General features: G+C 48.9%; 2 pseudogenes across 1 annotated transcript in view; both read left to right on the top strand.

The window, feature by feature from the left end:
• LOC144115037 (nose resistant to fluoxetine protein 6-like) overlaps nucleotides 1-17,858 on the top strand; it is an 84,439-nt pseudogene that overhangs the window by 50,820 nt on the left and 15,761 nt on the right. Inside the window, exons 2-7 of the transcript XR_013311207.1 lie at nucleotides 3,363-3,574; nucleotides 4,700-4,902; nucleotides 10,776-10,873; nucleotides 12,332-12,513; nucleotides 14,134-14,226; nucleotides 17,258-17,356. The product of XR_013311207.1 is annotated as a nose resistant to fluoxetine protein 6-like (transcript). The remainder of the gene's footprint in view (nucleotides 1-3,362; nucleotides 3,575-4,699; nucleotides 4,903-10,775; nucleotides 10,874-12,331; nucleotides 12,514-14,133; nucleotides 14,227-17,257; nucleotides 17,357-17,858) is intronic.
• Nucleotides 4,974-5,125, top strand: LOC144116690 (U2 spliceosomal RNA; annotated as a pseudogene).

Raw genomic sequence — 17,858 nt, 5'->3', positions numbered from 1 at the left:
GGAGCGAACGCAAAACATGAAATGCTCGCAAAAGCACTCCCCCCCCCCCTCAAACAGAAGACCCGAGAGGCTGCTCTGACCAGTTCGCGCGCGGTTGACCAGCGACGCCTGGTGGAACGGGCTTGAGCGGCAGCACGCAGCACCGGGGCCGTGGACTGCGGGCTCCATATATTTCCGGACAACTCTCCTTTATTTTCTGAGTAAATGTTGTCTTTTTTGCCACCACCACTGAGTATAACCACGCGTCGCCGATAGCGGGAAAAGACAGTTTAACGGAGATAATTGACCCATTATCAAAATCCACTAGCACTAAAAATTCGTTCACACTCACGAGCGCACAAAAGTTGACTATAGCAATAAAGTAACCAGCTTGCAGTGGTTTAGCAAAGCCTCCGCTCTTTATTGCTCCGAAAGAGGCTGACCAGGTGCATAATAACTATGCCAACTTATTGACAGATATTCGCACCGTTGTGGATTAGAGGAAGTTGCTGCCTGACCTGATGTTTCTACTGCCGAGCGAAGTCACCCCGTGACCGTTACGCAGGCAAAAAGCAAGAAGCAAACTTTGCTGCTGCGGTGGTTCGCAGAGCGCGACATCACCACTCCCCCGGTTACTGCCATTGTATTCTTTCTCCGATCGTCAGCCGGCCGTGGCACCGGTTCCCCAGTCAGGTCGCGGCCTCTACAGAGCCTCATTGCGACTGGCCCCGTGTGGGAATCGACCGTCCTGGTCACTGCACATAATAATGGTTGGCCCGAGACGAAATAAGAAAACAGCTATTGGAGGGGTAGAGGATTGCCCAACCACACCGTCGGACCGATGGGTACGCTCTGGTCTGTGCATCAGCAACGGGAATTGTAAGCAAATAGAGCTAACTGAGACAACTACTAGACCCATTAAAACTAAGCAGGACGGTAGTAAACTATTTCTGTTCGGTTAATAACGTTAAATTTTTCAAAAACGTAATTGAGCTTTCTGTGCGATCCGTTTTCGGTGGTCGTTCTGCACAAGCCGTCACCAGCACACATCACATCACACACATCAGCGAGAAGAGAAGTAAGTTGTTCAAAATTGACAATGTCCAAGACATTCTCCTTTTAAATTCACCAGCAGCTGGCAAGTGGAGGAAACATGTCAGCAGACAACCATGCTGATGTCTTCTTCTTCTCAAAGCAGTGAAAGAACATGTACTTATCATCTCTTATGTTTTCAGCCCCTCCATCGCAAGATTATGCAAGATTAGGCAAGATTATGGGTAGTTAATTTTCGGCAATGATATGAAACCATTTATGTGGACGCGTTGGCCTGTGATTAAATCACCAGTTTGATTCATGAAGGTGTGCGTAATGCCATGAGAAAAAAAAAATACATATGAGAAGCGGTTCCATCTCTAAATGTGCTTTCTGTACAATTCACACTCGAGTGCAGGGCCGGTGTAATATGACGATTCTACTCCGATTCCATTATCCCCCCCCCCCCCCCCCACACACACACACTTTTTGTCACTGCGACGCTACGCCCCCGCGTTCGCTCTATGGAGGCGTGGCGTCGCCGTTGACAAAGTGGAAAAAACAAACAAAAATAGAATGGAATAGGAATAGAGTCGTAATATTACAATAGTCTTGCTCACGAAACATTCAGCACTTCTGAGAAACTTGGCCGCCGTTTGTTGCATCGCAACGCTTTCGGGGCCCGCCCCTTCCCCCTCTTTACAATCCCGTTTCGAGTAATTCGCTTATAATAACTTCGTTTCCAAGTAATTTCGACATTCCAAGTAACTTTCACCCCTCACGGCCAAAAAAAAAAAGACTACTTTTGCACGAACAAGTCCTTTCATTTTAGAACAGAAGTCAATATGGTATAGTATGGTATGGTATGTGAGGTTTAATGTCCCAAAGCTGCACTTGGGGCTTTGAAAGACGCCGCTTTGGAAGACCTCAGATTAATTTAGACCGCGGCGTGCTTTCTGGCACACAGCATACGGACGTTTTTGCATTGCGCCTCCATTGAAATTCAGTCGCAGTGGTTGGGATTCGCTCCCGTGTTCCTGATGGGTTCAGCAGCCAAACGCCTTAATCACTGGGCCATTGCGGCGGATGATGTAGGGAAGACACGTGATGCTTTCTGTGAAAACATGCTCGGTCAGGGCGTCGTTTTGCAGTTCCACCACGATTAGACGTTAAAGGTGAACAACATGCGGGTTTCACATAAATGTGAACAGTCCAGAAAGAAGTCCATTCCGTATTTCTGAATCACATAGAAGATTGCAAGACGAAAATGCAGCAAGTAGCTTCCTGGCTAGAGACCAGCAGTGCAACCTCGAATACTAGTATTCGGCGACTGGGGAGGGGCATTCGCTGGCTTCGAGCGTCTTGCCGGCCGTTTGTGGGTGATATTCAGACGACAAGCAAATACTATCAGCCTGGGCTGAGGCTCTATCAACTTACTGAAAAACAGATTTCACGACGCTCTTCCACAAAATCTACGTCTGAGCAGCTGCTCCGTAGGCACCTGCCTCCCCGCACCGAAGCACCACAAAAAACGTATTTTGGTCCTTCCCGGTCGATAATGTTGCAGACTTGCTAAGCACGAGAACGTATATATTCTGCCGGTATCATGACCGCAGAAAGTGGCGGTAAAGGTGTTCATTCTCTACGTAATGGTCGGCATAGAGCTCGAATCCTTTGGCGTTGATGATAGCGGATAGAGCATGTACTCCTCCCTTATACATACAGACATTTCAGGTGATTGGAGCGCGCGAATCCGGCGAGATATTTTTTTTTTCACCACACCCGCATTCCGTAAACTTTCGCTGTCGACTATATACGTTGGTTCTAATGTCCAATGAAAGGCGTTTAGTGTAGCAGCGTCGTTTATTTATGAAACAAATACGGATGCAATGGCAGCTTCGTTACACAATTTACACAGTTTCTTCTTGCGATCGAGTAGACATTTCCTAAAATATTTTGCACAGGAAGTAGTAATCAGACATGAGCAACCAAGTGTTTACAGCAGATTTTTGCACAGTGCCACCCCAGCAATGAATGTGTACAGCGAGAAAGTTTTTTTCATATTTTTATTGCGAAACAAATTTTCAAATAAAAGCGCCCGGATAAACGAAAAACACGGAGTCGCTATCATGCATGGTTCTCTTTTGAAGTGCTGTTACAGTCAGCGATTTCGTGCCTTGAGTGGAACCACTATAGCGAGAAAAAAGCCTGCGCAACAGTTATGAAACCTCAAGGCTGTGATGTTATTATTGTGCGGTTGACACTGTACCTGCGATGCCATATTCCCGAGTTGTGCACCGCGGCATCCCAGCAGTCTTAGCAAGCCACTCTCTGGTGTCCGCTTTGTGCAGTGGCTGACTCGAATGGCAAACCTCCGCCGGGACTGCTCCAAGGAAGCGTAGCCGACCTGGGCAACTACGACGAATGCCTGGACGTCGTGGTGCGCGACTTCTACGGCGACGTGGACTTCACGGGCCAGTACTGCAGCCTGTTCGTCAACCCACGGGGTGTCCCGTTCGTGCGAAAAATGCTGGCCAAGTTCCAGGAGCAAGGCCAGCTGACGGTGCGTCAGGAGCCCCCACATTTTCCCACCACTTTCAAACTTTTTTTTTTTTCAAGCACGCGCTTTTCGAAGTTACTGTGGTGACAACAAGAGAGATTACTTCTCAGATCAGGGCTATGAATCCACGGTTTGTTCGCCGATAATCTTTCTAGAGGACTTTTCCCATCAACAACAGCACACTGCTACCACGGTGTGTAAACACTAGTTGGCGACATAAATGGAACAAAAATGTGTTTATACCAGCAATCGGGCCCGAGATACGATGGCGCTCTATCACGGTGCATTAATACAAACTACGTACTTGCTGCTCCAGCTAAGCACCTGGTAGTTGGTATACGGTATGGTATGGTATGGTATGGTACACTCTAACCAGAAGGAGTAAAAAGGGAGTAAAACTGTCCTCTGGCGCACACCCTTTTATAAAAGGGTGTTCGCTACAGGACAGTGTACCTCCTTTTTACTCCCATATAGGTGTATTTGTGTTTAGAGTGTATGGTATGGTATGTTATATGGGGTTTAACGTCCCAAAGCGACGTGGGTTATGACGGCGCTCTAGTGGAAGGCCTCAGATTAATTTCGACAGCCTGGCGTTCTTTAGCGCGCACTGACATTGCACAGTACACAGACGCCACGCGTTGTGCCTCCATCAAAAAATGGCTGCCGAGGCCGAAGCCGAACCCTGTCCTCGGGCTCAGCAGTCCAGTGCCCAAACCGCTGAGCCACGGCGGCGAAGCTATCTGGTAGTTCTTTTTTTTTCTAAATTTCAACCGCTCGCAGCAGACTCAAGTCAAGGTTAGCCAGCGCAGGTGCGCCGAACAATCACTAACCGATTTCATGCACGCATGGTTTCGTGAATCCTGTGCGTAATCTTAAATAAAGAGCTGAATGTTCAGGTGGAATACCAAATCTTCTGCTGAGCAAATGACATGCATTCATTCCATGGTGGAACTTTGAAAGTGCTATCGAAGGCAGTTACAGCACCCAGATCATGTGTTACCCCCCCCCCCCCCCCACCCCTTATAACGTTCGGGTGGCTCATGAGCACAAGGCGCCCATGACGGTTGCGTTCCCTCAGAATGCGAGGCGTACTCTCAAGCGCAGCGTGTGCACTCTACGCTCCCGCAGGGCGCCAACGACCCGATGAACTGGCTGAACCAGGACCTGTTCTTCGGCATCCAGCTGGGCATCTGCATCCCGTCCTCGTGCTCGGGAGCCGAACTGCGCCACATAGCGGCCACGCTGCTGCACCGATATGGATTCCACACGGTGGTGCGGGGGTGCCAGGTCAAGGAGTCGCGGCCGCCCAACGGCTATCAGCGCGGCATCCTGTGAGCGAACGCGCACCCGCCACACGCACACGCGAGGCCCAGGATTGCCCTTGCTGCCTTTCTTTACCCCACCCCCTTCCCCGAATGCCCGGACCCCGTGGAGTATCTGTTACGGGTTCAATTGGACTTATTTTGGGAAATGTGGCGGAGAGTTTGAAGGATGCTTCCCTCCCGCCACCGGTTGGCCCGGTATTGCACTACCTCCGGGATCGGCCTTGTCTTTAGCGCGTGTTTTCTATCCTGTCTTCCTATCCCATCTTTCAAATCTCCCACTATCTGCACGTGGTAGCGATTGTGGCTCGGCTTGAGCCAGTGAGCAGGCCTGTGCATTTTCCTTTTCTTTCTTCTGGCAACAACAGACAGAAAGACAGACCCCTTCCCCGTTTTTTAAAAGGAAAATAAGAATAGTTCTGAAATTTTTGGAGGGAAAATTTCGAGAAAAGAGTCGCGAGAGCTGTTAAGGGTGTAATTAATCTGTAGTCATTCGGAAAAGTAAAAAAAAAAGCGAGCTCATTTCAAACTACCGACTGAGCGGAAACGCTTGTTTGTGAATAAATTCAAAATTGTAGCAGTTAAGGCCAAATGTGCGGCAAACTTGGCTGTATGTGCTCCCTCACCGCGTCGTTCGTCAAGGGTACATATGGCCCACTGAACATGAATGTTAACAACGGGCGAATCATCTAAGAGAAGAATAGACACAGCATGAGGACGGGGAGAGCACACGGAAGCGGGGCAGTCTGGGGAAGGCAGCCATGTGCCCTTCTTCGCCTCGGGCAGCGTCGAGCTGTTTAGCTGCCTTACGTGTTCCAATATGTTAAACGAAGTGGCCCATCATTCCGCCTTCTGAAAGTTAACGCAGGCCTCACTTCACCTCGACAGCCGGCGATCGGTTTGTTGTATCAGTTGTCGCTGCGTGAAATGACGCGTTTGGGGAGTCTTATGCACCCTCTAAAATAATTCGCCGTAGGTAACCGTGTTTCGGCTACAGCTGACGCGCTGGTATGGCACAATGCTCGTGCAACTTTTCCTTGCAATTTGAGACGCGGCTACATCGGCTAGCTTCTTTCAGTGTGAAAGCACTACGTCACGGGGTCAGACCTAACCAAGAATCTTGTGGCGCCCCTCACTTTGAGGGTGCAGAAATAAAATAAACCTTGTCGCGACTGGGACTCACACCCGCGGCGGCGCGAACAGATCAGCTTCGCTGGCCACTGCACGAGAACACTACGCTATCGCCGCAGACGATCACGCCTCGTGTTAAACTGTAACACACTCTCGCGCTGTACTTTGCATGTCGTCGTCTTCATCAACTTCCATCTGCGGCGCGAACAGATAAGATCAGCTTCACCTGAGTCTAATATCCTCGCCAGACGCGCCGACGACCAAGCAAAGCAAAACTATGAGCCAACCAGGCTAAAAGCATGTTTTCGCTCGTATACTCGATTTAACTACGTTAGAACCCTTCCATTTTTTTTTCGATGAGCGCTTACCTTATCTGCGGATAGTACTAGCTGATGCTTTGACAACAGCTGAGGAAACGACGATATTTGCACTCTACGATGACTCCGAGGCACTGTCGATAGGCCGAGACGGGGCACTTTTCCTTCGCTCACGTAGTCAACGTCACCAAAGGAATTAATCGTTCCGTCTACGAATGCAAAAAAAAAAAAGCGAACAACACAGCAGGAACGCATGTCAGAAGGCAACGCTAAAGACAGACCACGCACATTCAGTCCATTCGAATCGTAAGAAAGAAGCTTGCTGTCTTTCTGTTTCGAAACGGTTTAGCTTCAAAACTGTTAGACTGCAAACGTAAGCTGCTTGCCCCGCTGGTATTTTTATGACATTCATCCTTCCGTATAATGAGCGCCCCGTGATGAGACACGCAGATTGTGTTGGGCTGAGATTGTGAACGTTACGGGCAGCGTAACAAAAGCTATATCACTTGTGTCTGTCGCTTGGGTCTCTAGAGAAAATCAGACTCGCGTCGGCCATGTGAGCAGCCCGCTATTTTGATCAGGGCTCTATACGTACTGTTATATAACCCAGCTCAGCTCGCCAGCTAACATTTGTGTCGTGTCCGAGCTCGTCGCAGTTTCCGACCCCACACTGTGGACTTGCGCAAGGCACTCTTTCACCCCGTGTTGCCTTCAACTTCTAGAGGGCAACTTATTTCACCCATACACGCAGTTCCCGCCAACTGTCATGGGAGGTTACGACGCTTCAAACACGCAGTGATGCGGCGCGCATCCTGTGTTGAGTAACAAAAGCGCCCAAGGAAAATATTGTCATCTTCATTTCGGCCGCAAAATCAAGAGCAAACGATATCGCAGGAACGCTCACATGGGCTCTCGCGGGCATTAACTTGCAACCGTCGTGAAAACAAAACAGCTCCTGCATGCGCACAGCTAGTGACGTCAATGCTTTAGGAACAGGAGAAGCGCCGCTGGGGGCGTGTGCGTTCACCGTGAGGTCATGCGAGCATAACAAACGACCGGACTGACGTGGCTATCACATAGCAGACGGTATTAGGTAGCGCGTTATTGCGGCATGGACTGGAATTCGATACATTGGTTTCGAGTTTTGGGCCGCTAGAGTAAAACATTCCTTTCTAGTTAACGTCAGCGGCTGAAAATAATCAACATTGAATATTACGCAGCAACGCACGGAAGCCGCCGACTGCACGAGCAGGAAATAGAACGTGTACTACAATTTTCCTTTCTATGGTGTGCTCTAACGTTGGTGTCTTGTTCAACTGTTAACAGCTGCAGCTGTTGCCAGTTTGCTAATGCTTAGATTTTGATTTCATAAGATTAAGAGCACGAGTTCGCAGGTTCCATCCCGGTCGCGGCGGCTGAATTTGGTGGTATAGTGGCGCTTTAAAAAAAAAATCAGAACGTGCAAATGGGTTCCAGCCGCTGAAACTGCTATCTATTACCTCGAGCACCTGATCTGCAGCTGTCGGAAACAAAAGGGGCAGAGGAGAAGATAGAGAGGCGAAACAAAGATAGATAGCAGGAAAGGGTAGGGGAGAGTCTCATATCGATGGCGGTGAAATTAGAAAACTCCGCCTGGGGGTTGAAGTTGTTCCAGAGACCTCCATTGCGGTGCGCCTCAAAAACCTGTTCGTAATTCACACTCTTTCTTTTTCGGCGTTCAGCCATTTGGGTACTTACGTATATAGGCGCACACATAAAATGGGGCTACAGGAACCGCTAAAACGTAGCCCCGATTACCTCTTTGCGTCGAAGTGTATACAGCTCCCCTAGAGTGGCCTGAGGACGTCCCGTAGCTGAAACCCTTCGCTTCTGCGCCACCTACGCAGCTGCAGCGAGTGCGTGCGCGGGATCAGCGGCCTTTAAGTGCAGCTACACCGCTCATTGTTTCGCGCGTGTAACGCCCTTCACTTGCTTCGCTGAGGTAGCCACACGCTTGGCCTAATACCCGTCACGCTGCCTGCCTTCGCTAAAGGCACCGCATTAGATAAAGACCCCATTCCGCCCCTGTCAACACTCTTTTGTGTTTGCTGCGTGCCTGCACTTTCGAAAGTGCAGTGCCGGCACACCTCACTGAGTAAAAATAAACGCCCTACACCGCGCACTCGTACACGCCCACAGGGTAATAAACACATCCAGTCAGCCGGAAACACCGGCGGAATTGCTCCTCGCTGAGCGTGCAGTTACGGGAAATGTGCCACGCGAGACCCCCCCCCCCCCCCCCCCCCCTCCCCCTTATTCTGTCTGTTTTTACCCACATCGTTTGTACTGCTTACGCTTAAGCACTAGCTTTTTTTTTAACCACTGGACCGTTTCTATCACTCCTAACAGCATTCTACAACTCAAAGCGTGCAATTGGAGTGGTTTCGGTCATTAGGCCTCAGGCGAAGGCACAGTGCATAATACAGCCCAGCGCTCCTTCGAGATGTGTAAAAGAGATTTCCACTTCGTGAGATTTTTTTATTGTATGCACTTTTTGCCAACACTTGCTAATTATCTGGCGTCACGGGAGCTGCAACCGTCATTTGCCAAAATCTCGCAAAAAGAAATGGGCGCCCTTACAAACAGCGAAAGGATCTGGGTCCAAAAACAACAACATGAAACCAAAATGGGGAACATCACACTCCGTTGCCGGCACTGGACTGAAACCGCACCTTTGTTCATTACAAAACCGACAGATGTTTCCCGGCAAAAGCGACAGACGAGGGGGCTTATAAGCGTGCGAGCAGGCTGCAAAAGTTCCTTATGTAATTTGTGCCTCTACACACTATTTCAGTGTACACTGGTGCAATAGTACACGGTATCAGCACAGCATACCACTGTAACAAACGCGCCGCGGTGGCTCAGTAGACATGGTGCTCGGCTGCTGACCCGCATGTTCCCTGTGAGCCCGTGCCGTTTCTTTGCTGAGGTACTGTACTTTTCCTTGAGACTGTGAGAGACTCTAACACTCTGTCCCTTTTATTACTCGCAGCAGCGCCTCACCGATTTTAATGCCAGCCAGATAGGTCGGTCTCGGCAAATCAAGCCACCTCCTACTATTGCTTTTCTTCCTCTCTCCCATTCGCTAGTGCCTGCTTCGCTCGTGCAGTGAGGGGGAGAGAGCAGCCCATAACTAGCGACACACCACGGGAAACGGCAGAACAAATTTTTCTTCTTTCTTTCCTCACGAGGCGACGTTGTAGAGAGCAGCATAACAGAGCCACTGGATAAACTTACCCAGTGACTCTAGAGCATCAGCCGGCCATGACAAGAGTTCGCGCTATGACATAAGACTTCGCTCCCCCGTTCTTGGCGCCACATCGCGACGAATAAACAAACAGCGATGTGACTGGTTATGAAATAGAGGAGGAGGCGTCGCCCGGAGAGATAATGCGCGACAATGGTTCTTTTAACGCGCAAGTAAAGAAGACTGATCGCTGCAGCCTTTCACTGTATTGCACGTAGGCACTGGTCAAACTAAGACGCGCTCAGAAAACCAACGCGGTTAAGTATGGCAAGGATTCGTGCTGGCGTTTATGCCCTTCGTTTTCTTGCACCACGGACGTGTCTTAAAAACTGGGTTAAACCAGATTTCTCCCCGAAAATGAGCCGTCTACACGATTTTGCCTTTTCAGTTCACAAAACTGAAAACACCGCAAGGAAATTTGTGGATATCCAGTGCTTAGTCCAGAGGGGGTGTCTCCGGTAAGCTAGGAACCGTAAGCCTCTTTTAACGCTCGTTTTCATGAGGTGGATGAATTTGAGGATAAGTTCGAAAAGGGTGATTTAGAAGCGAGAGGCCAAAACATGGCTACCGACAAGATGTCTTATCGGGGTGACAGCTATCCATTCTAAACCCATCCTGGCCGAAGGACCTTGCGTGTTAAAACATTGGCTGTGATGTTGAATGTTCTCGCAGTGTTCACATAAATATAGGCCGGTCTTGCTCAGACGCGGGAGTGCTCCGTAGATTGACAACTTGCGTGAAGAAATATGTGTAATAGATTAAGAAAAATTCGTAACTGGTTAGCAATAAGTTTAGTCGAACCCGCGATTTTCACGTCGTTTATGAAATAATGAGCAGAAAGTAGGAAATCTGATGTTCAGCAGAAAAACTAACTGTAGTACTAAACTGCCTTGTGCTGCAAAGAATGACCCGAAAAAAAAAACCCTAACTACGAAAATTTTTTTTCTGATTAGCCCGATTTTTTTCATCCACATTTGAGCTCGAAAAATATTGCCCAACTTTTACCCCCCCCCCCCCCCCCCCTCGGAATTCCGGCAAAAATAAAACCCGGAAACCATGTATAACCGACCGTGCATTCAATGTGAGAAAGTTTACCAGCAGGCAGTAATCGTACATTTACCTCATTTTTCTCTCTTTTTCCCCCGCAGCATATTTCTCGGTGTCCTCTCCATAATCATACTCATCGGGACAGCTTACGACGTTACCCGCTATTATCTGCCAGAGGAAAAGAAGAAGGTTCTTCCAGGTAAGCAAGAACAAACGAATGAGGCGACAACGACAAAGCTCCTGTGACTGATGTAGATTATCATTAGCAGTATCTAAGATTTGGTTTTGTTATAAACCTGTACGATTGCAAACCTCCACAGTAGGAGTATTGGCCTGTCACTGCTGCTGGCCCGGCTATCATCACCAGAAAATCAAGCTGTTCTCATTACTACAGCGAATAATTGTATACATCCGAGAGCGCACCCTCCAGATTCATTTAAAGCACGCCCTTAAATCCGTGCCTGCGTAGAATCGGTGCGCCGCCTGTGTGCTGCTCCTTCGTTTACATGACGTACGGCGGGTAAGCGCCTCTGAAAGACGCCTCACACGTAACACGCCTGTAGATCGTGCCCGCAAGCCAACAACTTTGCTAATGTTCCCGGTCAGCTGATATGGCAGTTACAACCCCCACGACGACACACCGGGCCACCGACGTCATGGACCATCATAGACCATGAACGTCTGAGTGCAGTGGGGCAGTGCGGGGGGCCCAAGGGCCGAAGTGCCGTAAACACCGTTCGGTGTAATAAAGTCTTTCCTCCTCCTCGTCACAGCGTTGTACTGCATTTGTGGCGCAGGATGCGATAAGGATTTGCGCCAATTGTAGATAACGCGAACATGTTCGACAGCGGAGTTAATGATTAAGCCAGCAAAGAAAAAAACTACGTCACAGACGATCAAATGACACTGTGCACGAACGCACAGTGCAAATATATGGCAGAAATTAAATTTCTGACGGAGCGATTAGTTAGGGGCGACGATACACAGTACGCCAAATCTACGGCGCTAAAGGCGAATGGAACGACACTAGTGGGAGTCTCATTTCCTGCCCTGGTGTCCCTTGTACTAAACCCGCGAGTTACGTCATTTGAGCCAGTACGTTTGTTTAAATAGTATGTTTCGCCACTTTTGCCCCGTGTACTTCCTTCAATTAACTTCGCTGTGTCGTTTCCCATAATGCCGCGCGATTAGTTTTTTTTTTTCTTTTTCCTTGGCGCTGTTGATCTTGCAGCCCTCAGATGTCAGCAAAAAGCTTGTAATCTTGTTGAGCAAGCGTAAGCGCCGTAAGGATATATGACGACAGGCTTAAGCTTTCAAAGCGAGTATAAGCATCAAAATTAAAGACAGTATAAAGAATGGAGAATAGGCAATTAAAGGAAAAAAAACTAATCAAATGCACAGAGTTTTCCCGGGCTATATTCCACTTGCAATGCAGTGCATGCCTCTTTTAAACTGTCACTTGAAAGAAACTCCTAGGAGAAAAGCGGACATTAAGCGACCAGTACGGGTCTACAAGGGGGCTACAAGTCTGCGCCTTCGACGCACCCGACCATGGCGCAAGCACACGGCTTGGCCTGCATTAGACGCAACCTGTTTTTGATTTCGCATGCTATGAAGATGCTTGTGACTCGCATGGATGGGTGTTGCGCGCGCGCAGAGCTGCTGACCAAGGTACTGGTGAGCTTCTCGGTGGTAGCCAACACCAACATGCTGCTGACTACGGAGGCTGCCAGCGAGTCGGACAGCATGAAGCTGCGCTTCATCCATGGCATGCGGTTTTGGAGCTCGTCCTGGGTCATCCTGGGCACACGTACTTCCTCGTCAGCGTCACTGCGTTAGGTGAGGCAGCCTGTACAGGGCAGTGATGCTGGCTGATATGCGGGGTCTACAGGGAGAAGAACCGAGCTCATGTTCACTGGATGCCGTAAAAGTGCGCGCATCAACAAGAACGAATATGTGATGTCAGCTTTACAAGGACGACACGGATGATCAACCAACCAATCAATCAATCAATACATAAATTATTTGAAATAGGGGAGACGGGACTAAAAGCTCGCAAGCTTGACAGAGGTCCTTTCCCCCTTTACAACTAGCCAGTATAGCCGAGGGAACGTCTTGGGCTCACAGTAAAGCTTTCAGAACCATTCTCAGTGTTTTTGTCGTGGATGGGGAACCGTCGCGGACAGCAGCATACCCGAAATTCCTAGACAAAGCATTTTTGAACGGGAAAGAGTCTATGAACGCAATTTTTTTCATATATTGTAAGATTTCACTACAGCATTCAATATAACCGCAGATCTCCTGTCGGCAGGCTTGCATTTTTTTTTTTTGCTGTTAACGTTTTTGCTATCGTCAAAACCGTTCCCCATTAGTTTCCTATGGCAGTATATAACTGCTCTATGCGCGCAATGGAAACACTACAAAATAAAGATTTTGCTACATATCGGAAGAGTGGACCATTAAATTCAATATTTCCATATGAATACCTTTTCCAATAGTCAAAATTTTTGTGCAGTAATGTTGGACATGGTACCGTGCCAGGAGCTTCGGCCACAAAACTACGTGAGACGTGCCCTTTGCTCATACCGCACGCTTTGTGGACGATCGAACATGGCATGCTACATACAAGCTATATAGTTTTGTTCATGTGCGCATAAGAATGACAGTCCGAAGGAATGTTGTGCACGAGGCTGACAAAACGAGACCGTGGAAAAAAAAAACACATCGAAGAGTCTTAATCCGAGAGTGACAGCTCCGTCGCTTCACCAGCAGGGCAACCATTTTTTGTTATATTGATTTGGTTCGCAAGGACGCCACAATCGAGTCAGTATGATAAAGCAAATAAACAATCTGGCTGCCTCTGGTATGTCTTCAAAACGCGATAAATGCTTCACTCGTACGGGACATCATTCGAAATGACCAGCGCGGAAACAGACGAAGACACGAGAAGAAAAAACACTGACGACAGGACGTGTCTACTCGTGTCTTCGTCTGTTTCCGCGATGGTCGTTTCGAATCATGTCCCACCAAATCGCCCAATCGGCAATTTTGATAGATTCTTATGGGAAGCCTGGGAGTTGCACCCAAATGGGACCTCAGCGGCGGTCAAGTGGTTTGAGCATACGCCTCGCATGCAGGAGGTGTGGGGTTCGATACCTAGAGCCTCGATCTCCGGGGACCCCACGGTACAAGCTTTCCCCTGGCCTTGTACTCAGTTTCTCGGGGGCGAAATGCTTGGAAGATAGCTCTTTGACCCTATCTTGTATAGACAGAAACACCTTGTGCCATGGTGCTCTGTGACCAAGGCTGCCCTTGCGCCGTTAGAATTATTCATCACGATTATGCGCCCAGAATGGAACACCAGAGCGAGGTCTGAAATGCCGGAACCGTACAGCAAAAAAAAAAAAAAAGCTCTCACGCATGCAACTGTATTTCATCACTTACCTCTTTCTTTTGCAGCCGAGTCCATGAACATCATCAAATACCACCAGCAAGCAGCGTTCCTCATGATAGCGAATGCCTACCCTGCATCCAGACGTTCCTTTTTATCAGGTGAACGACATCCGTTCTCACCGCATGCGTCAGGGGCTGAGCATGAACATGCGCCACAAATGGAGCGGTTCGGGCTTGCTAAGCCTGCTCAGTGCGAACAGCTGACACGTGTGTTCGTTGTACATATGCTGAAGCCATATTATGCGCGCGACTGGAGACTCCCTCTTTTCGCTGAAGGTAACCCCGTAGAAATAGCACCGGGTTAAACCAGTGCTACTCCTCGGACAATGCTTCACTAAAGATACGGTAATGAAACTAAGGTGCGAGTGTCGTTTCAGTGTATTCTTGTGCCGTTATAAGTGTCCAGCGAATTATGTGAGATAGCCAATTGTTGCCACTTTAAAACGCAAAATGATAAAGCCACGATGCCAAATACAACCTTTGTCCATAAAGTTTCGAGACTGATTTATTTTCTCTAGAAATGATTCACCAAAACAATTGTTGGTGCGTATGTGTAGCGCAAACTTTTCGGGCTAACCTGAGCTATTTATGTTAATTATCGTGGCAGTCGCTAGGTGGCACTACATGTAGAAAAATACGTTGTCACTAGTCGTCTGCGCATTCTACTCTGAGTGAATGTGGAGAGATGGACGTCCACTTCGAACAGCGTGTAAACATAAAATTCTGTGTGAAGCTTGGCAAGACAGCCACACAGACGTATGAGCTCCTTCGTGACGCTTACGGGAACGAGACATTTATCGCGGGCGCGAGTTTTCGAGTGGCACAAAGGGTTCGTTTCGGGAGAACATCGGTGGAAGACGACACAAAGCAGGGGCGCCCTTTAACCTCACGGAATGAAAACAACGTGGCTCTGATCAGAGAAATCATGCAGCAAGACCGCACCCATTACAGTCCGCACGCTATCAGATGCTCTCGACATTAGTAAGACAACATGCCACCAAATTTTACGTGAGAACGTGGGGAAACGAAAGCTGAATGCCAGACTTGTACCGCCACTCCCTCACACAGGACCAGAAGGACATGCAGGCATCAGTGAGCGCTGATTTGCTCTCCAAGGCAGAGAAGGATGCTGCATTCGTCGACCGCATCATTGCTGAAGACGAAACATGGTATTTTCAATACGATCCTCAAACAAAGAGGCAGAGCGCCGAATGACGGTCCACAAGCTCTCCGGCATCAAGAAAGGTGCGGCGACAGAAGACCAAACCAAAGACGATGCTGATAGCTTTTTCCATTCCAGATGGTGTCATGCACCACGAGTTCGTCCTGCAAGGGCAGACGGCGAATTGGGAGTTTTATGTCTGCGGGCTCCAACAAATGCGTGATGCACTGCGACGCCGTCGCCCTGACTTATGGGCATCGGGAAAATTGAGCCTTCTCCACGATAACGCAAGCCGCACACTGCTCTCAGCGTGACAAAATATCTCGCCAAGCACAGCATTACTGTACTTCCCCATCTGCCATACTCACCTCACCTCTCCACATGCCATTTTTTCCTGTTTCCTCGTGTGAAGAGAGCCCTAAAATGTCGCTGGATGGGGAGCGTGGAGGCCATTCAAGACACCACGACAAAGGAGCTGACAGCCCTGCCAAAAGAAGCGTTTTCCAACTGTTTCGAAGACCTCCAATAAGCATTGGAAGCTGCGTATAGACTGCAAGGGAGACTATTTCGTTGGGGTGCTGCGCAAACGATTTCAACGTTAAACGCATTTTTTCTAATGGACTCAGTCTCGGAACTTTACGGACAGATGTTGTACATGGGCTCCGAGGAGTGCGGTCCCCGAAAACGGCCGTAGCTATACGCTGCACCGCATGCGTCCTAAGTATACCTCGTATGCTGGAGCGAATCCATGGTCATGTCGAATTTGACGTCATTCATTTGATTAGCAAATTCGCAGCGCAGTTGTAAAAGCGTTTCGTGGCGGCGGTGGCCAAAGAAAGAAGAGTGACAATGACGTCCCAGTCCGAGCGCACATATCTACGTATGTTCCAGACATGCACTTGTCTGTAGCCTGCGAACGGCGTACTGCGGAGAATTCTGGCGCCATCTGGCCCAGGGCTCCAAACATTACCTTATCATCCGTGTACTTTGGCGTGGATCGTGCTTCCCACCTCATGCCTCGAAAAGCTAAACAGCACCCAGCAGATAGCGGCAAATGTCACCAACGAACACCACAGCGTTCTATACAGATGTGTGAACATCTGCACGTGTACCGAGATTTTGGCGCACGGTATAAAAAATCAGGAGGCCGAAATTAATAAGCCTTCCACTACGGCGCGCCTCATAACCTATGGCTCAAGCACTCAAAACCCCAATCGGTCAATGAACGCACTCGCCATCATGCCGACAGAGTTTCTTGTTATGCCATGCCTCACCATGCATAAGGCGACCCACGAAAAGAGGCTCGCTGCAAAGGAGAGAAAGGTGAACATTCGGGACGGCATGAACGCCGTTGGTGCGATACGCGTTTTGGCACGCTGCTCTAAAATCCCTAATCTCAGATTTCGCGGTGTTTGTCTCTATGAAGCATCTCTTCATAACCTTAAGGTTAATCGGAAAGAGCAACCTCGGTCGCACAAGCCCCACCAGTGGCAGCACCTGTCATCGCAGGGCAGTGGCGCATCGCTTAACCGCTGCACCACTGCGCCATATGAGGACTCCCAGTGATCTATTAATGCAAAATAGAGAATGACCAATTCCGCATGCATATTGGCATTAAACCATTAACGCTATCGCGTCAAGGTGTAGCTTAAGTTCGATTTCACCGATGTTTTCCTGAAACCTGCTTGACCTTGAAAACCGAGCCTTGGACCAAACCAAAGTGCTAGCGCACCGAATTCGCATTTGGCTTAGCTACGCTAAATATTCCGCCATTTTGCATTAGTAGCCTGCTGCGTGCGCCTTGCTCCACCTCGCTGAAGAGTGTAGCTGTCGCGTGCGTAATAAACGACTTACCTCAAGGACTTCCTTACAGAGCTCCCACATGATCCGTGCTACGAGAGCCAATTTGCTTGTCACAACTTTCTTCACACGGATCTCATCAGCTCTTTTTTTTTTCTTTTTGCACAGCGGATTCCTTGTGTCCTTTAACGTGCTGAAATACCTCAAGGACTACAAAGGGACTCTGGCCGTTCCTGTTGCCCTGCTGCTCATCCGTCGATACATCAGGTGTGTATATCGGCCGCCTCTTGAAACCTGTCGTGGTGAGCACTGTGCAGAATACACGCGTTTGAAACTAAGTTTGACGCGCAGCATATGCACGCACTGTCATTCGCTTCTAATGCATCCACATCGCTACTCTTCGTACGCCCAGTGACAGGAAGGGCACGCCTTTGCATTGATTAAAAGCAGCAGTTTTATTCACCGAAAGTCAAGAAAATCATTTTGTGAGCTTTTGTTCCCGAGTGCATGCTTCTTGTCCTGCTTTCAGTTTATATCTGTACACGCAGTTACTTCTAGAGTTACCACTGCATAATAACGGTTAATGACGGCAAATAACGGCCCTTAACAGGGCCGACAATACATGCAGCGAATAGAGAAGCTAAGCGTACGGGTCAAGAGGTTGCCCGGCCCGCGTGGCTGGTGGATTAACAGAAAATGAGGCCTTCTTCGCAAGGCACGCAAGCGACAGGAGCTGAGGTTAAGCTGGTGTCCCCTTGAACATTTCGAC

Source organism: Amblyomma americanum, chromosome 1 (assembly GCF_052857255.1).
Source record: "Amblyomma americanum isolate KBUSLIRL-KWMA chromosome 1, ASM5285725v1, whole genome shotgun sequence".
In the NCBI taxonomy this organism is placed as follows: domain Eukaryota; kingdom Metazoa; phylum Arthropoda; class Arachnida; order Ixodida; family Ixodidae; genus Amblyomma; species Amblyomma americanum.
The sequence above is the reverse complement of the archived record's forward strand: the minus strand, read 5'-3'. Positions and strand labels throughout refer to the sequence as shown.